A 23,972-nucleotide genomic window follows, 5' to 3' on the forward strand; every position below is an offset into this window, starting at 1 on the left:
TCTTCACCACCTTTTTAAAACGATATTCGTATCTGACTATGACATGTGAATAACAAAATGAGCCATTGCATAAAGTGAAACCAGACGAAAATTCACTAAATTTTTCGCCATTTCAAATTCACCCGAATGGAAACATCGATTTCAATAAGCTTTTGCTAATTATAATTTCCACACATTTTGTTCTCGCATGTTTTAAAAGTAACAAAAAAAAGTATCGATTCCGGCCTAGAAATCTTTTCAAGTCTACATTAGCCTTAATTTTTTTCCTCCAAATTAGTTTTTCGCCTATTACATGAATGTTTCTACCGTGTTGCCGTCTTACCTCATTACGAATGATTCACCAAACAAGAAATCGCGATTACAATCAATAATTCGAGTACAGAGACGTAAATTCAACTGTTTGTTCCTTTTCCAAAAGCAAATCATGAGTAAGCTGAACGGTATTTATTATCCGTTGGAAAAACACGTTCTTAAAAGTGCCCACATATAGATAGGTCTGAAAAAATGCAACAAAATTTTTACGTCCTCACGTATATCATACACGCGCATGTGCAGCCTTTTGATACGCAGTATTATTTCGAGTTATTTCACCCGTATAACGTTTCGAGTTACGATCAAGGTCGATGAAACGAATGTCCACCGATACTTTCAACGCCGCTTACTCGTGAAATATCGTCCGTAAGAATGACTTCAAAAGAAGTTTAACTTCTTTCCGGGATGGTTAATCGATGTATCATTTTTTCTAACCCTTCGGACGCCACAAAGTCGAGAAACATCGAGCAGAAGAAGATTAAACGCGATATCGCGCAGCCTCGATGAACGTGGAACACGATTGGCCGTTCGCCAGCTGATCGTGAGAGCCGTAAGTTGATTAGCCGACAGAGCCACGTGCGAACGAATATATTATAAAGTAGAGGAAGACCCGCGGGTCGGGAGGAGATGGATAGAAGAGGCGAGTTGGAAAGATAAATACAAAATAAGCCGATAAATAAACTCGGGCCGAACAGCAAAATAAGAAATCAATGGTGAAAAAATATTTCACAGTCCAAGACGATGCGTTTAGAATTTGACAAAGTAATCCTTCGTTTGTTTTTTCAAATTTATCTAGTCCGGTTCTGTGACTAAATACATCAACTTCCAACATTTTATTCGAATAAAAAATGTTTTCCAGGATTATTTGGTCACTCGATTTTGATCATGAATAGTTTCATAGATTCTCAGCTGAGGTTCGATACTCCGGGTACTGCTTGACAAAAATGACGACAAATAATGGATTTTCGATTAAATCGATTATTTTTCAAACTCGATAAATCGCACGACTCGATTATTTTTCCTCGCGATCCGTTTTTGTTTCTTACTCCTACGTACGACGCAACGCAATATCAATTTATGTGATTTATGTATCGATTATTATCATTGTCTTACTTAATGAGTATACTTATTTGATATAACAAGTGAAAGATGAATGAATATTTTCACCTGAAATAGAAAAATATTTTGAACGAAACTATAAATTATCAAAAAACTTTTCCGCTATTAAAACTACAAACAGAAATTTACGAAATTTTGGTTTCCAATGCACCGTTTAAAAAAAAAAACGACACGGTCGATTAATTATTACCGTTTCAATCGAGTCGTGTTCGATTATTTTTTTCGTAATCGATGATCGATGTATCGATTATTTTTAGCCAATTATCCATCGCCGCAGTGCTTGTCGACTAATTCCGGCGAGCGTAAAAATTAAAAACATACATCGCATGTACTCCGGCGTGTAATTCGCACGGATTTTGACGCACTGCGCGCGAAGAAGCCGGAATCCGAGCAACGCTGTTTCGCAAACCAAAACGCACCGAGTACACGAAGAAAAGTGTTTATAACGTGCATAAATGACAGAGAGACAGACGTTTATCTCTACCGTAGAGACAAGTTCCCGTAGCCGGAGAGTTTACGTACTCGGTGGTGACTCGGTTTGGGCGATCCAACCGGCGTGCAAGCACGTTATTACACGTGTATGTATAGGTGGAAGATAATTTTATTATATTGCGGTAGGTACGCGGAGCGCAGGCTAAAGCAAGGAAAACTGGTAACGTCGAGAATTGGCGTAGGTGCATTTCGCGCGTGCAGTGTGGAGTATCGATATGCGGCAGATCGGTATTTGGCGTATCATGCGTGTGTCGTTACATTGTGTCCGTGTGCGCGCGTGGTGGTCGAAGAGCACGGAGAGATTTTATAATAAGAATTGCGCACAAATTGAAATGTTATTGAAACGCGTGTATACGACTGTCGTAAAACTGGAAATAGTTATCCCAGGCCAGACGACCAGCTCGAGTTGTTGGACGTAAAGTATTTTTGTTGGCGCAAAACGCAGGTTCAAGTACCCGGCCGTCCTCGCGGCTTTGAAAAAATGTATATCTTTAAGCGGTGATCGTTGCACCGCAGCCTCTCTCTCGTGCTTGAATTCTCATGCAAGCTCTTTCGAACTTCGTCGCGAATCGTGAACCTCGATTTTCAACACTCGAATAAAATGCTGCGACGTTTTGCCGGCGAACGTCACGGGGAATATTCCGCGACAAATATTACTATTAATTTATCCGAAAACTTCCGGTTATTTGGGCTTTCGCACAAATTGCTGTGTATACCTACTTGACTGCGGCGATACTTGACCGTCGCGATTTATAAAAATATTACACAGAAATAGATTGGACGAAAATTTTACCGCCGAGAAACTTGACGTGGTGTAACTTCAACGGCAAGAATTTAGGAGGCGTAATTGGCACGATTCCACATAATTGATCTGAATTTATTGGGAGGAACAATTTTGCGCTGATTCGCATATTGACAATAATCACTAGCTGTTTGGAATACTGTAATAAGCTGTCTAGATATACTAGATCGGCACGATTACAAATTTTTTATCGCAAGTTCGGTAACGAATCCCCAACATATTTATAGAGTAATTGAATTATAAGCCGAGCTCTCGGTTCGTTTGAACTGCAACGATTCTGGGTATCGATGAATCGAACCTCCTGAATGGCTCTCCAATTTGATGAGAATATCTCAACCCTCGGAATGAAATTCCCTGATTGTTGCATTGATCAATCAATCTGTGAGACTAATTGAATATACATCGTTAAGGGGGGACTCTGGTGAAGTTTTTTTAATATCGGTGTTTTGGTTCTTGGAACGACTAAAAAAGATGTGATCAAAAATTCCTTCCAAAAATATTTAAATTATGATACCATATGTTCTGAAAAAAAAATTCAATCTTCTGCGATGAAAGTTTATGCAACAAGGAATTTTTGGCAACCATGCGCTGGAAATTTCCTGCCAAAATTTCCTTGCGTTTACACCGTCATCGCAGAAGATTGAAATTTCTTTCACGACACGTACTGTGATGATCTAAATTTTTGTAGAAGGTATTTTCGATCGCATCCTTTTCAGTCATTTGAAAAACGGAAAACTCGATACTATCGAAATATTACCGGAATTCAATCAATTCAATTCCCTTATAACCGGACGCATTTTACCGACTTAAAAACATCGCCCTGCAGCTCACGCGGTATTCTATAATTCACGAAGAAGGCAGCACCCTCTACACAGATATATAATACCTCGCAGATTGAGATGAGAAAAAAAGCACACACAAATAAATAAATTTTGCAGTTAGACCAATTGCAGTTAATTTTACCGCAATCAACGATGATTGTATGGACAGCGCTTGCAGTCTGCGGTTAGTAATACTCTGTTATTGTACGACCGCGCACAGGGATGCAATAAAATTCATTGATGCAGTGCAGGTTATACCGGCGACATTACAGCGCTACGATAAAATTTACTCCGCGTGTGTTTACCATGCAATGAAAAACGGGGATTATCGGGTTAAACTCCCGAAGTGTTCATTTCAGACCTTCGGAAATTTAATAATTTCTCGACAATCACTATCCTTCTACCCGTAAACGAACGCGGTTGCGTACATACCGATAGGAAACGGCGAAACTTGGCAGGCTTTGAGTGCCAACCGACTGCGCATGCGCGAAACAATGGAACTCTATTGGTCAGCGAGTTCCTGCCGCGGCAACATTCTCGTCCGCAAGGCAGGGGAGCCAACTTAACGAACAAACGTTAGTTACGTCGAGTCGTGTTGCAGTCACCGGTCGTCGGTCAGTTGGCAATAAAACCTTGCCAATCGTCGTCGAATCACTGAATCATCGACTGTCCGACTGCGAGACGATCCGCTTGTACCGAAAAAAATTCTCATCACCCGCGTGAGCACCTATAAGCCGAGTTCTTGAGTTGGCCAGCCTGCGCGCAAAGACGAGGAATCTCGCGCACGCGCGATAAATCTGTAAAGTTTCACAGTTTCCTCGCGTGTGTTACGATGGAAAATCTGCTCCCTCCATAGCCTTGCAATATACCTATAGTTTAGAGTCGTTACTCGGGCGAGGCAGCGTCCCCGGAGGGAGGCGATAGTTTTTCGTATTTACTTGAGTGCCAATTTTGATTATCCCTGAGTGCCCTCGCAGCGGACCGACGGGTACCAATTTTAAATCGGGAAACAGAAGCCAACAACCCGAGAGCAAGGCGAGCTGGCGAACGCCTGGAGCTCGGAGAGTCGAGGCGTCCGGTTCTTCTTTCGACCTCCGTTCCAAGGGCAAGAGCGGGAGGCCGAGAGCCTTGCCTTGCCTCGCTCGGCTCTACAGCCAATAATTCTGCTCAAATTTACGGCTTGTTTGGAGGGTAAATTGCGCTGTGAGTATGAGCAGCGTAGGTATATACGCAGCGCGCCGGGCGCAGCGCGTGCTTGCTAATTCATCGAGGTGTGCGCTGCGCTCGGAAAGGTGCGCCTTCGTCTTTTCCCCTGCAGCAGGTAAACCACTCAGAGGCTCTCCGTTAAACGCACTCTGACGCAGGTGCCGCGACCTAGCCTTCGCTGAAAAAGGTGATACCTAACCGACGCGCTGTGACGATAAACGCAGGAATACCGCGTATGTGTAGGTATGTGTACAGAGGGTCCGGTGTAATTTTAATTACGGCTCATTACTCATCCCCTGTAATTACCGCGAACCGTGTAAACTTTTTTACCGGTCTAAGTACACGGCGCTACTTCTTCGCTCGGTTTTTCCGCTCAAACCGGGGCTTGGCATCGGACTTTTTTCCATGGAAAAATCATGAACTCGACGGCTTTTTTTATCGCCAGTGGTGTTTAATCCTGACGGAAAGATCGTTCGAAATTTATGTCTTTGTACGCGTTGGTAAAATCGGAGTTGCAGGTCTTGGTTGCATGTTCGAATGGTCGATCGGAGAACGAGTTGTAATTTATTTACTATGCTTTTAGATTCCCCCTCCGTATGGATCCAATTGCTAAATCGAGTATATTTGAAAGACTCTGAAACCGGGACGATGATCGAGTCGATAATTGCGTATTATTATAATGTATTTTAACAACGATCAAAGCTACTGAGACGCTCGTTTAAACCAATTGGGAATTGCGATGATTGATTAACGAGTTGTTCGACTACCTTTACGCGTCCGTTCTAGCGGCGTCAGAAAATCCGTGCAGCCAAAAATTGACTACGGAAGTCGTGTGAGATCGCTTTGAAACGGGAATTTTGATGACCCGAATGTATAATCAGGAGATTAAAGTTAGGTTGGGTTAGGTTGGGTTATCATAAAGAAACGTTTTTAAAAACATCGCTGACTTGCAACTTTAGAATCGCTCCGAAGGAGTGTTCGGTTTGCAAAATACGATCGCGATTTTCCGTGCATCATAGTCTCCAGACTTTCAACTACACGGTGGGCATATTTAAAAACAAAAAAAAAAAACTCCGTACATTTCCAGGTTTTCCAGGACCTCAAACCTAGTTTTCCCTGACATTATTCCAGTTCCAGTAAGTCAGTAAAACCTAAATCGTTCAGCTTGTTAATTCTATATCCGGTTCAATTTCAATTCAAATTGAAGAAAATTATAATGTACAAAAAAGTCACGTCAAGCCAATTTGTTTTCTCGACGAAAGAAAGTAAATTCGTTACCTCAAAAAATCATTTCTAATTCCCACGATGAAAAACTGATATTTTCAGTTTTTTCCATTACCAAACTAAAAAATCCCCTGACAATTTGGGGTTTTCCAATTTTGTGGCTACCCAGAATTAATTCTGAAGTTGCGAAATAAAATTTTTGTCTAAAAAATTCGACCTCCGATTCCCAACCACGCGAAGAACTCTGACTGTTCCGGTCTCCACGGAGTCTGAGATCTCGATATCGCGTTCAGCCGTTTGTTTGTTTTCCTTTCCCCCCCGTGTCGGAGGAAAAATCACCGGCCGGGTTTCAACGAGGTAAGAAATCGACGGCAAGACGCGTTGCAAACGTCACGAGATCGACTTTAGGACGGCCGTCAGTCTATAAAAATAAAGTTGAAGGCCCAGAGCTGCGAGCGCGGAGGCATTAAATGCACGGAGAGAAACTTCCCGCGTCACCCGAGAGAGTCTCTCTCCCTCTCTCTCTCTCTCTCTCTCTCTCTCTCTCTTGGGAGAATCGCGCGCGGCGTAGGTGTGAGCGATGAAACTGACCTGCGCAACGCCTCGAATACCGGCGCTGCGCTAGATCCGTGGGTCCCGATAGCGCAGCGCGCAGCGCGCAGCGGAGGCATCAGCGTATCGCCGATTCGCAGGCCCGAAATGACGCGCATCTCCGCGCGCAGCAGCGCAGCAGCGCTGTCTGCGCTAACGCCGTTTGGACGGCCCCTGACGGTGCGCGTCGCGCGTTAACGTCGCTAAAAACGCGGATCATGCCCCCTCGAGTCGCCTCCTAATCCCGACGGCAAACGAGATTTGATAAGGCGACCTTGGTCGCCCGGCTCCCGCTTCGCGAGACCGTAAACCTCGAGCCCGAGTCCGTCGACATCCGATTAACATCATCGCTCGAAGGGGGAAGAGGGGGGAGGGCAAAGCCTCCGGCTCGACTGATTTTTGCGTCGTTAAAAATGTTGGCTAGCACTTTTTCCAAGGTGGGGTTCGGAAAGTGGGTTCTCCGCAAAAGACGAGGGTCGCGATGTGAAGAACGTTTTTCCAAAAGCTCAGATTTTAATGATAAAATTTGTAAATGTGGAGAGGCGAAGTTCGTGTGAAAATGTAAAAATACAGATACGCGATGTATGGGAAGACGTATCGTAGAGACGTCGGAAATCTAAAATATACTGAAACACGAATACAAAAGTGAAAATCTATGATGTGGTCAATGCATAAACAGTTAAAATGTAGAATTGATAGAATTCTTCTACATCTCAGTTTTCGACATTGCCACTTTTTCACATACCTTTATTTCGCGTCTTCCGATATTTTGAAAATTCTGTTCAACAGTTTTTCGGATCTTAAAAAATTCTGTATTCCGATCATTGCGTCGTCTGCCCATTCCACTTTTTGACCTCTGACCATTCGTTGCATACATAGAAGTTCATCGCGTTTCTTATTGAGTTACAGATTCGATTAACGGTGCGCACCGAGACTTTAATATGGACCGTTAAATCGAATTCGGACACTCTAGCGCGCTGGTTTATTCCTCAATACGAATCTTGGTGGCAACCTAACGGCTTCCATAATCATCCCGATCTCTTGTCCGAATTCTTCACGTACGATCATTTATGCCTAGAATCAGCGTGCAGCACAGCCTCTCTGCTGTTATCTTTCCAGAACAAATCGCAATACACGTAGACGTACGTCCTCTGACCCGCAATTAGGCTTCTCGATTATTAACGAGCGGTGTCATTGAATTTGACATTCATAAAGCAAAGTACGCTGCACTCGTCTTAATATCGAAACAGGTTTTCGGCATCGTTACGTGACGATACTTCAATATCATATTTATTTATTTTCTCTATTTTCTCTCCACGCAATACATCATACATTCGGCTAAATGGATTTTCTACCGAGTTATGCAAACGGATGCTGCAGATAATTACAATTAGCTTAAAGAATCAATCACGATGACCGAGCGATCGGCAGCCTCGTCTTGACCCCGTGAAATAAATTCAAAAGGGACGCGGATATCGTAAGACGAAAACCTCACAAGCATCGCGTCGAGCGCATTACGCTGCAGCGGAGTAAATTATCATCGTAGATAATTTCATCCGGTTATCTCTCCGCCCGCCATGCCGGTAGGTTTATCATCGCACGAAGACGGAGCTCGAGTGAGTAAATTATGCGTTTGGCCGGCTGTTTTTAGCGTTCCTTATATTAGTCAATGCCCGCCGCGTCGAGTCAACATCGTCACGGAATCGCAGACGAGGGACAGACGGTTGGTCCACAGAGCGCGAAAGAGGTTATTAACAAGTCAAGTTTTGTGTGCTCGCGCGAGATTGACGCAGAGTTTTTAATTAATGCGAGCGATTAAACGCAACCTGTATTTTGCTCGTGAAAAACAAAATTCGCACGGAGATGAGATAATTTCGATGCGAAATTTAACCGATGATATAACAAATCCGACGATCGTACGATCCTGCGGTTCGAATCACCGCCGCATTTCGCAGCTCAGTCATCGAGATCGAGTTCGATCGATAAGCCGATCGGCAAAGATCATCCGTAAAATACCATTAACAATGATTTACTACCGTTCGTTTCCTGATTGGCCAGTCTCGCCATAAGCCGATCTTTGGTCTCGTACTTGACCCTGGAGACGATTGCTTTCCTGCAACGCTCCACGAAGCTGCGGACATTACGCCGAGTATGCAACGTAGGGATATCACGTATGCATGTAAATAGAATCGACTTGACAATCCGAAAAAACATCGTCGAGGGGAAAAATAACGGTATGCGGTTCGAAAAACCGTAAACCGTCGGTGTATTTGACGAGGCAGAAATAATCTCCTCTGCAATTCGAATGAGGCATCTTGACTCGAGAAGAGTCGGCTCTTTGACAGTGACTCTTGAAATCGTGAAAGCGTGTATGATGTTGAACAGAGAATCTGCCGATGAGAGCGAGGCTTGATTTTCTGCAACTCTGTTTTCTGTTCGATCATTTTTTACTAAAATTCGCAGCCGCGTTTCGCTCGCGTGTCGTTTTAATAACTGTTGAAATCGTTTCAGCAGCTGCGGCAAGCGAACAAAAAAAACTCCTCAGGGCATGTCTTGCGTACGTTGCCTCTTTACTGAGCTACAAAATTCCGGAACGGCTGAAATTATTTTCGTGTGTTAATTTGATTGGGAAAATGGAAAATTGCGTTCGGGAACAACTAAATATGGACACTGAGTGCTCAAGTTATAACAGGCGTCGGATTTTCTCTTTCTACAACTATCAAGCATGTGACTTTGATAAGATATTGCAAAAGCACGATACAAACTCCGCATCAAAATTACAGGATCGGCCAATTCGACATGGAAAAAAACTGCGTGTAAATACAATCTTGATAATTTTGTTTTCTCGTTCTTTATATCAGATTCAATAATTAGGAGGTGTATACGGATTATCCGTGTATCGCAGGTATGTGGCGGCTTTCGTCCGCGATAACTGATAAAAGAAAACCGTTCTCTTCCACCTCTGATTTCCGAAAATTCATCAGTACGTGCGAGTGTGAGATGTTATACGTTATATTATACCCTACGTATATTATACGTATTATGTGTACCGACTTCTTCTCGGAAGAAGCTGAAAAATTAAGAGGTACGAGGAACTCCGCGTGCCGTTCGACACGCACGTTCATTACACTGCTCGAAACGTGTATTTCATAATCCACGATTCTTCGGATCGTCGATCGACGCACGGAAGCTGCAATATGCGGCATTATTCTATACAATCTGCAATAATCTCTCTGTACGTATCGTACGTACCGGCGATCGTAACGAAACTGTACTTTACACATCTCGGAAAATTAATAGAACGAACCTAACACGCAAGGCTGTATCAATTTTTGTATCAACTAACGATAAGTGTAATGAAAATAAACATACGTGCACGGTTTGCTCGTTTAACGACGATTTTTCAATTTTATTACGCACACGGGTTACATTGCAATAATATATAATCGCGGAATAACTTGTCTAAATTATTTTCAAATAAAAAAAAAAAAAGAGACACGTATGTACATAAGTATTACACGTAGGTATGTAATGTATGATCGATAAGAGATACGGAGACGTGTACGTACATAGAAATTGTACAAAGACGTAAACAAAAAATACCATTAAAATCGTAAACGAGATGATGATAAAAACTATGAAAAAAAAAATATACCTTATTCTTTTCGAATGCAAAGGAAAAGGAAGAAAAGCAATTCCGACAAAACTCCGTGACGCGCAATCGATGTTCTCCTCCTCGGTCGCCCGAGTTAACCGTAAAAGATCGAACAACGAAGAAAAGAGTGAGAAAGAGAGAAAGAAGAAGGAGATCACGTTGCTGTATCGTCGACGCGCGATGGCCATGCGGGGGTGGGAGGGCGGTAAGAAAGAGAGAAAAAGAGAGTGTGAGTGAGAGAGAGAGAGCCGGTCCTATAAAAAGCTATCACGCCCTGACCTCCCGCAACTTTGCTTCGCTGTCAAGATTGGGTTGTATTGGTATACGTATACGTATAATACGTACGCGCGTATGCACGCCGACGGGCGACGTGTGCCTGATGCTCGAGATACGCGCGTCTCTCCTCTGATTCCTCCTCCCCCCCACTTTCACCAAAATCCGCCTTCCTTCTCTGCCCGCGGCTGCCGCGTTCTCACATCTCTTCCCGAGAGTTTTCCATAACATACGGGTGTATCTAATAAATCGACGATTTTCTACTTTTTTTTTTTCAAACCAAATACAAGTCGAAAATATTGTTTGAAATGACGAGAGAAGAATACTGTTCAAGTTTGACCACTTGATATTAATATTTATATGCGGATCATCGCGATTTTTTATCTCGCATTTAAATAACGCGGGGATATTGTTTTCGTTTTTTTTTATTTCTTTTTTTTTTCTTCAACGTTGGAACCTTATAACTCGTCAACGCATTAGCGTTACTGATAAGACCGCAACGTATTTTTGAAGGAAATTGAACGCTCTTTCTTTTTATCATTTCGTGATAAATCTGTTCTTTTATTGACGTTTGACCTTAAATAAATTTTTGAAATACTAGATTTAGCAGAAAATAATTGGAGATCTTTTTTTGTAGAGCGTTCAATTTCCCACAAAAATACGTCCTGGTCTTGGTTGACGAGTTATAAAATTCGAAAGTTAACAAGAAGGAAAATTTTCTCATGTTATTTAAACGGGAAATAGAAAATTGCGATAACGCACCTCTAGATGTTAATATTACGAGTTCAAACTTGGATAGCATCCTTTTTTCATAATTTGGAACAATATCTTCGGATTGATTTTGACAAAAAAAAACAGTCGATTTTGTCGATACAGTCTAACATACATATATACATATATATATATATATATATATATATATATATATATATATATATATATATATAATATCGTATAAACTTATAACGCTTGAGACAAACATGACGCAGCAAACGGTCGACATCTGGCGTTTCGGAGAGTTGTATTGGTATTTGTGTGTGGAATGAACGTATCCGTGTAATAACGCGCGAGAATCGCTGCGTGGGAGAGACGCCTAGACGTTGCAAATTTATGCTGCCGAAAATTTCCACCTCTTCTATAAGACGCCGCCGCACCGCAAACGTTCCGCGCGGTGTCCCGTCAAAGAAAGAAGAGAGTGAGAGGAGAGAAGGCGAGACTCGTCGTGCGCGTGGCACGTAGGATAGAGTCGGAACCTGAGGGCAACCGGGAAAAAGAGAGAGAGAGAGAGAGGGAGAGAGTGGCTGAGTTGGTTTGCTGGTTAGTTGTTAGAAGTTTGCGGGGATCGCGTTAGCAGATACAGAACTGTTGCAAAAAATAAGAAGGAAGGAAAAAAGTTGAGAAGGAAAACGATTGAAAAAAATTCTTTGAGGAAAAAAAACATTGTAGGTAATAGTATGAATATAATAATGATACAGATATGCAAAAAATTGTACAAGGAGTAAAAAAACACAACCGTATATGCGCGTTGTAATACGTATGTGTATTATATGTACCTATGCGCGTACGTGTGTATTATTTTGTCGGAACCTAGTTATTTTTATACGTGATGAGAAGAAAGAAAAGTAGAAGATAATCGATTGGATAATAGAATTTTTACCAATGTATTTGAATAATTAGTAAAACACAGAAATGAGTTTGATTCGTACGAACTTGACGAATGGCAGAATGAAAAATTTTCTTGTTATTATAAGTACATACACGTCGGGTGATTGGTACGATACAGCAGAGATGTTAATAATTATTATACGTATATATACACATATTCTTTCTTCTTCTTTTTTTTTTCTCTTTTCCTTTTCCTTCGATTTAAAACTGAACACAATTGAATAAATTTACATGATAAAGTTTGTGTGGAGCGTATGAAAATCTGGAATGTTCAAAAAACACGCTTAACGTGTGAAACATCTTGTATGACAATCGAATAAACGGTTATTTGCTGTCTTCGTCGATGGAAATAAAACGCGTTATTTATCACCTACACGTTGAAGGCATAAATTGATTGATAAAGAAATGGACGTTGATGGAAAATTTTGAGGAAAAGTATAAACTTACGAACACTTTATCGAATTATGCGCACCGTAATCACGTTAGTAAAGAATACCGGATTAATATATTTCTGGCTCGCGCGTATTGCACACATACATTTATATTACGGACGCGTGACTCGGTATTACATCAGAGCAGTGATATCATTACGTTAGGCACTGTGTGCGTGTGTATCTGTATAAATATATGAGTTTCCATGCGGTAATTTAGCCTGGCATAAACGGAACGCGGAACCCGGATCGAAATCCCGAATTTCTTTACCATAAATACCGTGGGATTTTCTTCAGACAAGTATTAAGTTAGTTAGAAATAAAAAAAATACTCTCCAAAGTTAATACGAGTGTGTAAATTCTTGCAAAATGGGTAGGAAAAGGGAGAAACATCGGAATCCGTTGCAGGCGAGCAACGCTGGACAAAGTTCAGTCGCTAATTTTCTCCGTAATGACCGGCGTGTTCGCATCGAGAATATTAGAGTGCCGACACTGGAATGAATTTTAAATCTCGGTAGTTGTTTCCTGAGTTTTCGGACAGCGTAACATGCGAATATGCATTATGTAACTAAATATCACGCATCCAGCGCGTTAACTCTATTCATACAGGTGAGTGAACCGTTGAGAAAATATACAAGTACGCGTAGACACGTAGAGGCGATATTCGCAAGTCTCGAATGCTCGGTTCTCATGCATTCGTCGAAGGTGAAATAATGGCCGAGCAATTCTTGCCGCAATTTTGTTGGTCGTGAAGCGAAGCCCGATAATTGGTAAACACCGCGAATGATAGTAGAGCCGAAATAAAACGTCAAGCGGTATCCGAGCGTGACGGTCAACGGCCGCCATATTAATTAACTTATAGCATCCGAATCTGCAGCCTGTCAAACATTGTGCAAATATTTTCGCAGCAAATTTTTGCCGCCAGTTTGCACCTGACCTACGATATTTCGCGATGCGGTCGAATCTCGATCCGTGATAAAAGTCTCGGCGCGAATCGATTCCAATTTTGCGGAACTCGTTAGATTTCGGCAATGCGGCTTTAACCGCTGAATCTAATGGCACGTAATAAAGACTAGAAACACCTTTCAACGCTATAAAATATAGCGTAACGCAGCCGTGAGGATCGGCCTTGAACAGCCTCTCGCACACACGCATGCTCCGTGTTTGTCCGTGTTCGACGTTTTCGCGGATCCGCGCTCGCTAGCTCGCGACCGGGCCTCGGTGGAAGGACAACTCGCCGCAAATAATTAAGCGTGTATGAACCAGCAACAACAAGTTCCTCGGTCGAGTCCTCGGCATAATATTAACTCACGCCCCGATCGCTCACAATCGGCGATGAGGTAAACCGAACGAATTAAGAGCGACGGTCGAGTTACAGCGATTCGTTGTATACATTTTCCGGCAAACGTTAACAAATCCCCGTTCCAATTCGACTCTGTTGTAGGTTAGGAATGTGGAACAGGAGCGGAACGATAGAATTATTTTAGGAATGTGGAACGGTAGAGGAACGATGGACGGAATAGGAACGTGAAAGATAAGAGGAACGATGGAATATGTCAGATAAGGGGTTATAAGTGGTCAGGATTTTTCAAATTCGATTTTATTGAAATTTCACTTTCGCAATGTACATATATTTACGTATATATACAGAAAATTTCACGTCGATCCGACAAATATTCTCCAAGTTGCGCGCGCATTTGGAAAGACGCCCCGGAGCGTTTGAAAATACTTGTGAAAGTTTGAACGCGATTTTTTCAAAACCATGCTTTCAAAGACGGTGAGCAAGATTTCTGAAAAACGAGCGAAACGATTAGTCTCAAATATTTACACAAGCTTTATGAATATATTTTTCAGTCCTTGATCGAAGGTTTTTTTATCGCCAGTAAATATTTTCCATTTTATAAACAAACTAAGGGGTCAATTGTTGTGAAAAATCGAATTTGTTTTTTTTTTTTTTTTTTTTGAGAAGCCGCCGTTTTGTTGAAAATTAATAGTTTGCTCATTCTTTCGATTAAAGACCAGACAATACCTTGTACTAGCTAAATCTTTTTTGTTTTTTCAATCGGATGATCCAGTCCAGAGATATCTTGCTCACCGCAAGACGCCTTTATTTAGAGGTGCTTCCGGAGATCGGCTATATCAGCTTTAAAAAGATCATTATTTTCAAAGATAAATAATATCGGAATAAAGTTCAATGCTACCCCGATATGTAAATGAATTTTTATATCGACAAATCGAAGCGTCTCTTCGCGAATAATCCTTGAAAAATCGCTTTTTTCGTCCTCCTGACCAGGTATAACCCCTGAAAAAAGGCGGGGCGAGGACGCGACGTTCACATTTATAGCATCGCGTGGCTCATTAAACTTGTTGATATTAATTAGCGACTCGATCGCTGCATCTCCCCGGCTGATCGAGTCCTTGATGTTTGATTTTTTGAACCCGTCAGTCCCTGTGTTAAAAATGAAACTCGAAAGAAGATCGCGTCGCGACATTTTTCAGCCTCTCCACCTCTTCAACCGTAATCTTCCGCTATCTTCAACGAATAATTCCAACCGTATAATTTTCCCCATTTGTCAGCGTCGGCTGTGACGACCTCCGTTAAATAGCGGCTCGTTCCTGGCTGTCGACGCGGCGTAAATACCCGCCTAGATACATCATCCACAGGCCGCAGAGCTCTACGGTCGCGTATCCGCGATGATCCTCCAGCGATCCGAACCTCGGTCCCGGGTCTCAGGATATACGGAGGCCTTCGCTCTGTTGCCGCTGGAAAATATGCGACCTCGGTACTCGCGCCGCGGACCGAAAGAACGGCTTTGAACCTCGTCGGGCCCACGATAAACAGAACCTTCGTCAATCCTCGTTTCCGGTTACACGACGGGACGAAATTCCCGCAGCTGCTCCTTCATTCGGGGCGCCGAGAATGCGAACGTGAGGATAACAACGTTGAGTGATGTTTGATCAAATTTGCATTAATTAAAATTTCACAAGAAAACTGGCAATTGCAATTATTGAACCACCTATGATCCATAACTCGGTTGGCTTGATGGATTTTTTTACAGTTAAACATGACCTTTTACAGCGGTTTATAATTGTTTATATGGTAACAAGAACGAGTAACCGATATCCAAAAGTAACGAGTAAAATAATGTTAGATTTCCCGGTCACAGGTGCAGAGTTAATTTTTATATCGTACCCAAAAGCGTGTTTTTTTTCTTCCATCAGGATAAAAAAAAAAAAAAATAAATAAATATTCTTACCAACAACGCAGATCAACCGCAACTAGAAAAATTTTCTAGAGTCTAGATGCAAGCGAGCACTAACAATCGGTACGCGGAGTGCCTCCCTCCCTCCCTGCCTCTCAAGGAACGTTCACTCCTCGGGTTTTGAATCTAGTGAACTCTTTGCGGTCGAGTCACGACCGGCCGAGACGAGTCACGGCAAGTCACGCGTACGTATTACGTTATTCCTCTATAGCGGTCTCGGAGTGATTCGCGGACCGAGCAAAGCGAGTCGGTCGAGCTCGAGCGAGTATATGAGAAGGGAAGAGAAACACCAGCGAAAGAACCAACACAGATTTAAAGGGGGGAAAAAAAAACACCGTCTTGCTCGAACCTGGCAATGAATTTATATTTATTTTAATCTTTTTTTTTACACCGGTGATCCTTTTTTCTTCTTTCTTACCTCGCAATGCTCGTGTATACATACATATATACATGTATATATGTTATAATGTATTATTGTTATATTCGTATATTCTACTCGACGGCACAATTCTTTTTGTTCATTTGTTCTTTTCACTGTGCATTTCGATACCTATGTCGTGTGCAGAGGGTTTCGTTGCAACGTATTAATGGTCGAATTCGTAACGATTTTTTACATCGCGATTAGTTAGAATATAAATATGGAACGCGTGAATCGCGCAGCTGTGTATAAGGCAGTTACAAGATGTATAAGATTGCGGTAAAGTGAAACAAGGAAATGATAAGGAATAAATTACGAGTATGTGTATTCCTTTTCGAATATGTTAACGGCACTGGGGCTTCAATAATCGTTCGGTACTTACGTGTACAGGAAATACAAATTTAATCACATCTTCTGATATATCCGGTGAAACCGGCTTTAACTTATATATACTCGTATTTCGCCGTTACGAATCATCTGGTGTACAGTCACGGAATAATTCTGGAAGATACTTGTCGATACGTATGAAAAAATTTCATCATTCTTCCAAGTTTAACCGGGCTTTTAAACGTGCCTTAACGAAATTAACGTACTAGAATCTATTTCGTTTTTTTTTCTTCTTATTTTTATTCTTTCTACTTCGCAATCCAATGTTGAAAATTATTTACAACCGAATGCAAGTTATAGAATTATCCCAGATGCATGACATTGCTCTATACTGATCTCGGTGAATAACATTAACCGCTGTCAATAAAGCAAATAATTCACACCTCTTGCGTTATTATTATAATTATATACATGTGTTTACGTATCTACGACACATACATATTATAGACTCCGCACAAAGTTGTAACAACCGGCAATTGTTACATCGTGAATTTCATCAGCGAGAAAAAACGAGCAGTAAAATATCGAGTCGTCAACCTCGATCAATAATCGAGTAAAATTTGTGCTGGAAGAGTGTTGGAATCTAGGATTTTTTTACCCGCACGTATCAAGTGCCATAATTTCGGTGATAGACGCGATGAATTAAGGTTGAGGACGCGCGTAATAACGCGCGATGAGAAAATCCGTGTAAACCGAGCAACCGTGGAGGACCTGCGACTTTTCCATTATACCTTACGCCCGGAGCCAGGTGAGCGTATATATCAAGGACTCTTCACGGTTGAGATACTGACGCGGCCTAGGTTATCCGACCGATGTTCAACGTTAAAAGGTGTGTGCTAAGGTGATTCTTTCGCCAGGCTGCTCATTTAGCCGCGTGGCCAATAGCGCGTTGCATGCACAACTCGGCACGTGCTTCAGAAATAATCATTAGACACGGTTCGATATTCCCATGTTTCAGATTTGAAGCGAAACTGTGTCGCATCGAGCGATCGAAATGCAACAGAGGCGACGGTGAAACTCGGCAAGCCGAGGATAAGCGACCGACTGCGCATGTGCGAAACAATTGAGCTCTATTGGTCGGCGAGATCGCGTCGCGGCAACATTTTCGTACGTTAGGCAGTGCAGCCAACTTGATAGAAATGGCGCGAATTTGAAAATAAGAAAACGGTTGTCGAATCAAATACGTACGCGGTAGCATATTTTTCACTCTTGCGGTGCGACAAGTTCGCAAAGATTCTTTTTCTTTTACTTTTGACAGCCTGATACTCCAAAGAAATTCAGATCGCATCCCTGAGTATGAATTTGTCGGTTAGTCGGGAAAAATCTTTGGATATAATTCTCACAATCGGTACAACAGCGTCCAGACTTTTGTGCTACACACGGATAGATAAAATAATAACCCCTGCTCGTGTCCTCGGACGATGCTGTCTTTTGTGAAATCAGCATACACAACGATGTTTGTGTAGTCGAGGTTCTCCTTCGGAGTGAGTTGTATTGACTTAACGTTAATGAATAATTTTTTTTTTCCTACATCAAGCGATATTAGTTAGCGAGTATTTACACTCGCGATTGGCACTGAGTTTTTACATCATTCTACGTTAACTAGGAGTAATAGTTGTTCGGTCGAAGTATCTTGTCTTTTAGTGAAACAGTCACAGATTCGTATAATAAATACGTGTGTGCGCAATAAATTTGGAAAATTTACTGCCGACAGGTCAAGTATTTTTCCTTGGATTAAATAAGCGGTTTATATCCATACAGATATTTTCGTCCTGGGATGCTGCGTATATTATAGATATATATGTTGCAAGGTGAAATACGTATAATATATTACACAAGTTACTAAACATTTTCTGCAGTTAATAGATGTACGCATAAACTTGTATTCTAATTCAAATTCATACGTCTGGACATGTCTTAAACGAATTATCGGACAGCTATATGCAAGATATAATATATACAAATTTTTCACGTGTTTTATTACCGAGATCTGTAATTTCTTATCGCAGTGTAGGTGTATAATTTTATAGTCAAGATCAAGACTGGTACATATCAAACAGCGAGAATATCAGCAACCCTTCACCACTAAAAACTGTAAGACTTTTCAGCAGAATACACGCATATTTAAATTGTTTCTTTAAATTTGGTACTTTTATACTTCAAGATATTAATGACAAGTTTAGCAAATCGTATCTTGCGCCTTCACCCCCTAACTGGATTAAATCATACAGTAGCGCACCACGTGAACTGAAGAAGATTAAGAATCGGTTGCAATTATATTTGTAATACTTACAATGTTTTCGTCAATTTACCGTTCCGTCCTCCGATCGGTACCAAAACACGTGTAATTGCAGACTCCTACGATTTCCCAAAGTTTGAAACTATCTCACAAGTGATGAAAGAAAAAAACTTGGATAATACGACATCGCCTTGATACGTTAAATTACGAAAACCTTCCCGCAAGTATTCCCGAAAAGGACGTCAGATAAGGTACCAATGACCGAGTCGCTATTAAATATAAACAAGTTTCAATGAACCACAGTTCAATTTCATAAACACGTTGCGTCATTACGTCATCTACATTTTACTCTTCTTCTAGTCGGAATCATTTTATCTTTGATTCATTCCACCGTTCCTCTCACGTTCCGCGTCCCTACGATATTCCATCGTTCCTCTCCTGTTCCGCATTCCCACCCTATTCCATCGTTCCGCTCCAATTCCGCATTTCTACCCTACTCCCCATTCCCAAAGACCCAGGAAAACGATATTCCATCGTTCCTCTCCTGTTCCGCATTACCAACCTTTTCCATCGTTCCGTCTTATTTCCGCATTTCTACCCTACTCCCCATTGCCAAAGACCCAGGAAAACTCGAGTTTTAATAAGCGAAACTGGTCTTTGGCGATGCGATGCAGCAGCAGCTGGAGTACTTAAGTGAAATTCGCAATTGCAGTCGACGGTGGTCTCGTCGATGACTGTGAAAGGGAGGTCGGGTTGGCGGAAAGGGTTCGAAGAAGAAGAAGAAGAAGAAGAAGGGAATCGGGAAGCGTCGCGTTGCGGCGACACTAAGAATCGCGGATTATACCGATGATGCAGAGAGGCGGGGCATCGGTGGCTAGTATGCGGCTTGCATATTACGCCGTGTGTACCTACGCGATGTAAACAGTGCGGTTGTTGGCAGCCCTCGTGCTCTCGGGAGCAACGCCACGACAGACCTTGAGCGATTATTTTACTGCAACGACCGCCGGCTGCCTGCCTGACTGACTCTGCAGGCAATGCATTCGCGTTGCACTCTGTGCGCAGGATGATAATATCGGTTGCCCGCCTGCCTCACTCTGCCTCTGAACGCATATTATTTGCGACCGTCCTCGGCTCTCTCGTACGCATAAACACACACACGCGCATCCAAAGGCCCAGCTGCAGAAGTGAACTGCTGCTGCTGCCCAGTGCGCAGCGCTAGTTTTAATGCGAAATCTCTGTTATGCACACGCGCTATGCATATTGCGACTGTGATCCGACTACTCTGCGTCTCTTCGTCCGACCGCCACGCGCGGATACCGCGATTGCTTTCAATGCACACAGAGCTTTTCTTATCTCTCCCGCACGAATGCCGTGAGCATGCGATTTGTGTAATTAGTAATCGCCGTACACTCTGGTCGTTTATTGGAGCCCGATCTGTGTTCTTAACATAGATCCGCGGGTGTCGGAAATCGCGAAAATTTCGTTGAAAGAAAAAGAATTCCCCAGATTACAGAGTTTGGTACCAAAAGTTTCTGGTATTGCATCGTTGATCTGTCGGCTTGGTTAACCACGTTCCCCTGTAGAACGAAAACAAAACTGCGAGTGATTGTAAAACAAGAATATGATCGCTACGGACCAAATTTACCGATTAAAGATACAAAACCGAATTTCGATTTACGATTAAAGTCATATTTTTCGGTTATGGGTAAAAATAAAAAACAGTCGAGTACCGCGTCTGTTTACACTAACTATAGCCGGAAAAAATTTCTGGGTAGAAAGCATGAAAATATGTTTAGTTGTGTAAACAGAAAATGAATTGCGAAATACGTTGAGAAATATCGTCGTTCTAGAATTCGAAGGACCGTTAGGTATCACCGTTTATTTTTATCTTGTATCAATCACGTTATTCTCGGCTTTATGCGACAGCAAATTAAAAGATTTAAGACCAAGGTATTTCTCAGAGGAGGAAAAAAAATACTTCCCTACCCTAACCGTATACATACCCGGAAGATAAATTCCAGCTGTGAAATGACTTCGGACCGATCTAAACCAAGCCTGTAAATTGAGAATCGGTAAAGCATTGTAAAAATGTCTGGCACATTTATTAAGCTCGATGAAAAAGCGTTGATTTTACGTAGTTCCTTTAAATGAATTTCCATCAGACTATACATATAAATTAACCTACGCGGTAAGGAATGTTCATGGAATTTTACCGTCATTAATTTTCGGTCCAGTCTCCAACGTTTTTCCGTGGTCGACTAAATCGGCGCGGAATGCGAAATAGCGATTTTTCCGACACCGTTCCTTCCCGCAGCAGCATCAGCAGCGTTAACACGCGGAGAGCTGGAGAGAAACAAATTCAGCAGTAATAACATACCAGCATCGGCGTGGGTCAGAATCTTTGCCAAAACGGAACAACGCTTGGAATTCAGGGAGCGTATTTTCCGCACTCTCTCGACCCCGGGATCCCCGCAATGCTGCGTTTTATCTCGCGCGTGGATGAGAGAAAAGCCCCGAATTTACGTGCCTGTAACGTGTCCGAAGCCTTGGCTAGGTATCAAATTAGATCGCCGCCCGCGAGTTATTTCCCTTGCAGTTTACTAATTTACTAAATAAACGTACCGTTTTCTCCGCTATTCGCCGATATCATCGTCCTCGCGATCTCGACGAATTTATACAAGACGTTTCGAACGTCATCTCGTCTGCAAATATTCATTACACCGGTTTACCCAAGAGCAGCGAAACGTTGCAACCGATTGACGTACCTCACTCGGTATGCAGATATTGTAACAACGTGTACAAAAATGCGAATCATCTTGTACGAGATGTGCTACACGTGCCGCGGTGCATATTCCGCATAACTCTGCGACGAATTTCTCGCACGCGCCGCACGATTTCTGCGGTAAAACCGTGTTTCGTTAAACCGAAAACAAAACAGACACGTTGCATATTTTTAACGCGAGATTCAATACGATGTACTCGTAATTTACAATTCTGTTATACGTGTACAGGCTCAGGGATACAGTTTCGAAATGCAAAAACAATGAATATCAACATTTCGATGATACTCGTTTTTTTAAATTACTACAGTACGGAATAGAGTAAACTGACGTTCGTAATAAATTGTCTTCGAATTTAACATTCGGTATTTCAAATAAATTTCGTGTTCGTGCAACTTGTGTTGCAATTTATATTGAATCTTCTTAATTGCGTGACAAATAAATCGAAAACATTATATTCGTTTATATACAACGTGTCGCGATCGTGATCATCCAAGTTTACCGATCAACGCAGTTGGCCAAACGACCCTTTTTACTCGTGCTAGAAAGGGAAAAAAATTTTACCGTACAAACGCTACCGAGATTGTAAAAAAAAGCTCAATTGTGACATTAGTTTGTTGTCAGAGATCGCCGTCCTTGTTATTCACCGTACAGTACGGTATAATAATGCAATAAAAATCAAGATTTTATATATATATATATTCACCCTTCGAGATACGTTTAACATCACGTGTCACGTGACTAAATCGTATTGTCGAATAGGAAATTATTCAAAAATATGTTGTATAAAAACGGCAAATTTTACTCGTCCGTAACCTTGATTTGGCAACAAGATCACGATCCAATGATTAACGACTCCGTAAAAGCCATCAAACTGCATACAAAAGTTATCTATATATATATATATATATATACTGTACATACGTATATGTGTATAAACTGGTATACACATCGAACTGTGCATGTATCTTATTATACCTAACACGAGGCTCGGGAGTAGCTACGCATGTATTGCTAAACGTTGGCAAATAGTACGAGCGGTAAACGTGTTCAGAGTAGAAGAGACCCGCGAGAGGGGGGGAAGAGAGAGAAAGAGAGAGAGAGAGAGAGAGAAGTGAAGAGAGCGGGGGCGGACGCGGTCTGTGTGTGTTGTTTCAATCATTGAAGAACGCAAAAAAATCTTGCTTGGAAAATATTTACCTTCAACGCGTCGCTAAACATAGAGCCACGTTATAATATTAAATGTATATCGGTGCACGTCTATACGTGTATATATCATGTATATATATAATACACCACTTGTGCGATACGGACACTCGACTGGCGTTTCACGTCCGTACTGACGTGGGTGCAGTTTCAAATAATCCGTAGTAATTACAGTAATGAAATAAAATAGCAGATAAAAAAATTGACGTATTTTAAACGTAATGTCAAAGTAAGCAGTTTTCGTGCAACGAATTGGGCGGAAATTAATTTTTTCCGATTCGGCTAATATAATACGGGCGAAAAGTGATTTTATAATCATTCGCCTTTTACAACGAACCTCGAAATACCATGCTGGATTAAAACGACCGAGTATGAAATATTAAATTGGAATCGAAAGGAGTTTGAAATAAATTTCACGTATGACTCGAAGTTGTCAAGTTTGTTTTTTTAAAAAACAGCGAACAATTCGTAAATAGTCACGTACACCTATACGAGCCTGTTATCAGCGGATGAAATATTAGCGCTTGCACGCGGTGTCGATAAAATTGATATTAATCGCCGAGCATTGTGTGCACTTAACTACGTGCACGCGTACAATGTATAACACGAGTGGAAAAACGAATGGCAGTCTGCCGCAGGGAGTGTTTTTTACGCAGTGAAAATCCATCGTGGCTTCATAGCCACACGACTATTATCCTGCAATTAACTGTAGGTGTTGACAAACAAGATCACCGCTGCATCGACGCACGCGTATGCATGCGAAATATGAGCGATGTACGTGTGTGTGTGTATACATATATATACACACAGACACATACGTATCACGTGTGTATATATATATATATATATGCGCATGACAGCGCAGCGAAGCCACGTGCGCGAAGCCAAGTCCACGTTTCGAGTTCATGAAGAGATTAAATCGCTGCAGACTCGATGTTGCGATCTTCTCCCGATTGTTTCTCCGCGCTGCATCAATGTCACGTACTTATAGTTTTTTTTTTCTTTTTTTTTTTCTCTCGCTTTTGCGCAGCTCGAAGAATCTAAACCTAAACACTCGCGGCCTCGGCACGTGGCCAATACACCCTATA

The 23,972-nt window shown here is 41.8% G+C and overlaps 1 long non-coding RNA gene across 1 annotated transcript in view; it reads right to left on the bottom strand.

Moving 5' to 3' along the window:
- LOC124298376 (uncharacterized) overlaps nucleotides 1–16,105 on the bottom strand; it is a 40,375-nt gene extending 24,270 nt beyond the window's left edge. The window contains exon 1 of the long non-coding RNA XR_006906792.1: nucleotides 15,849–16,105. This is a non-coding gene — a long non-coding RNA (uncharacterized LOC124298376). The remainder of the gene's footprint in view (nucleotides 1–15,848) is intronic.
- Nucleotides 16,106–23,972: the final 7,867 nt, after the last annotated feature.

The sequence above is a fragment of the Neodiprion virginianus genome, chromosome 1 (assembly GCF_021901495.1).
Source record: "Neodiprion virginianus isolate iyNeoVirg1 chromosome 1, iyNeoVirg1.1, whole genome shotgun sequence".
Taxonomy (NCBI): Eukaryota; Metazoa; Arthropoda; class Insecta; order Hymenoptera; family Diprionidae; genus Neodiprion; species Neodiprion virginianus.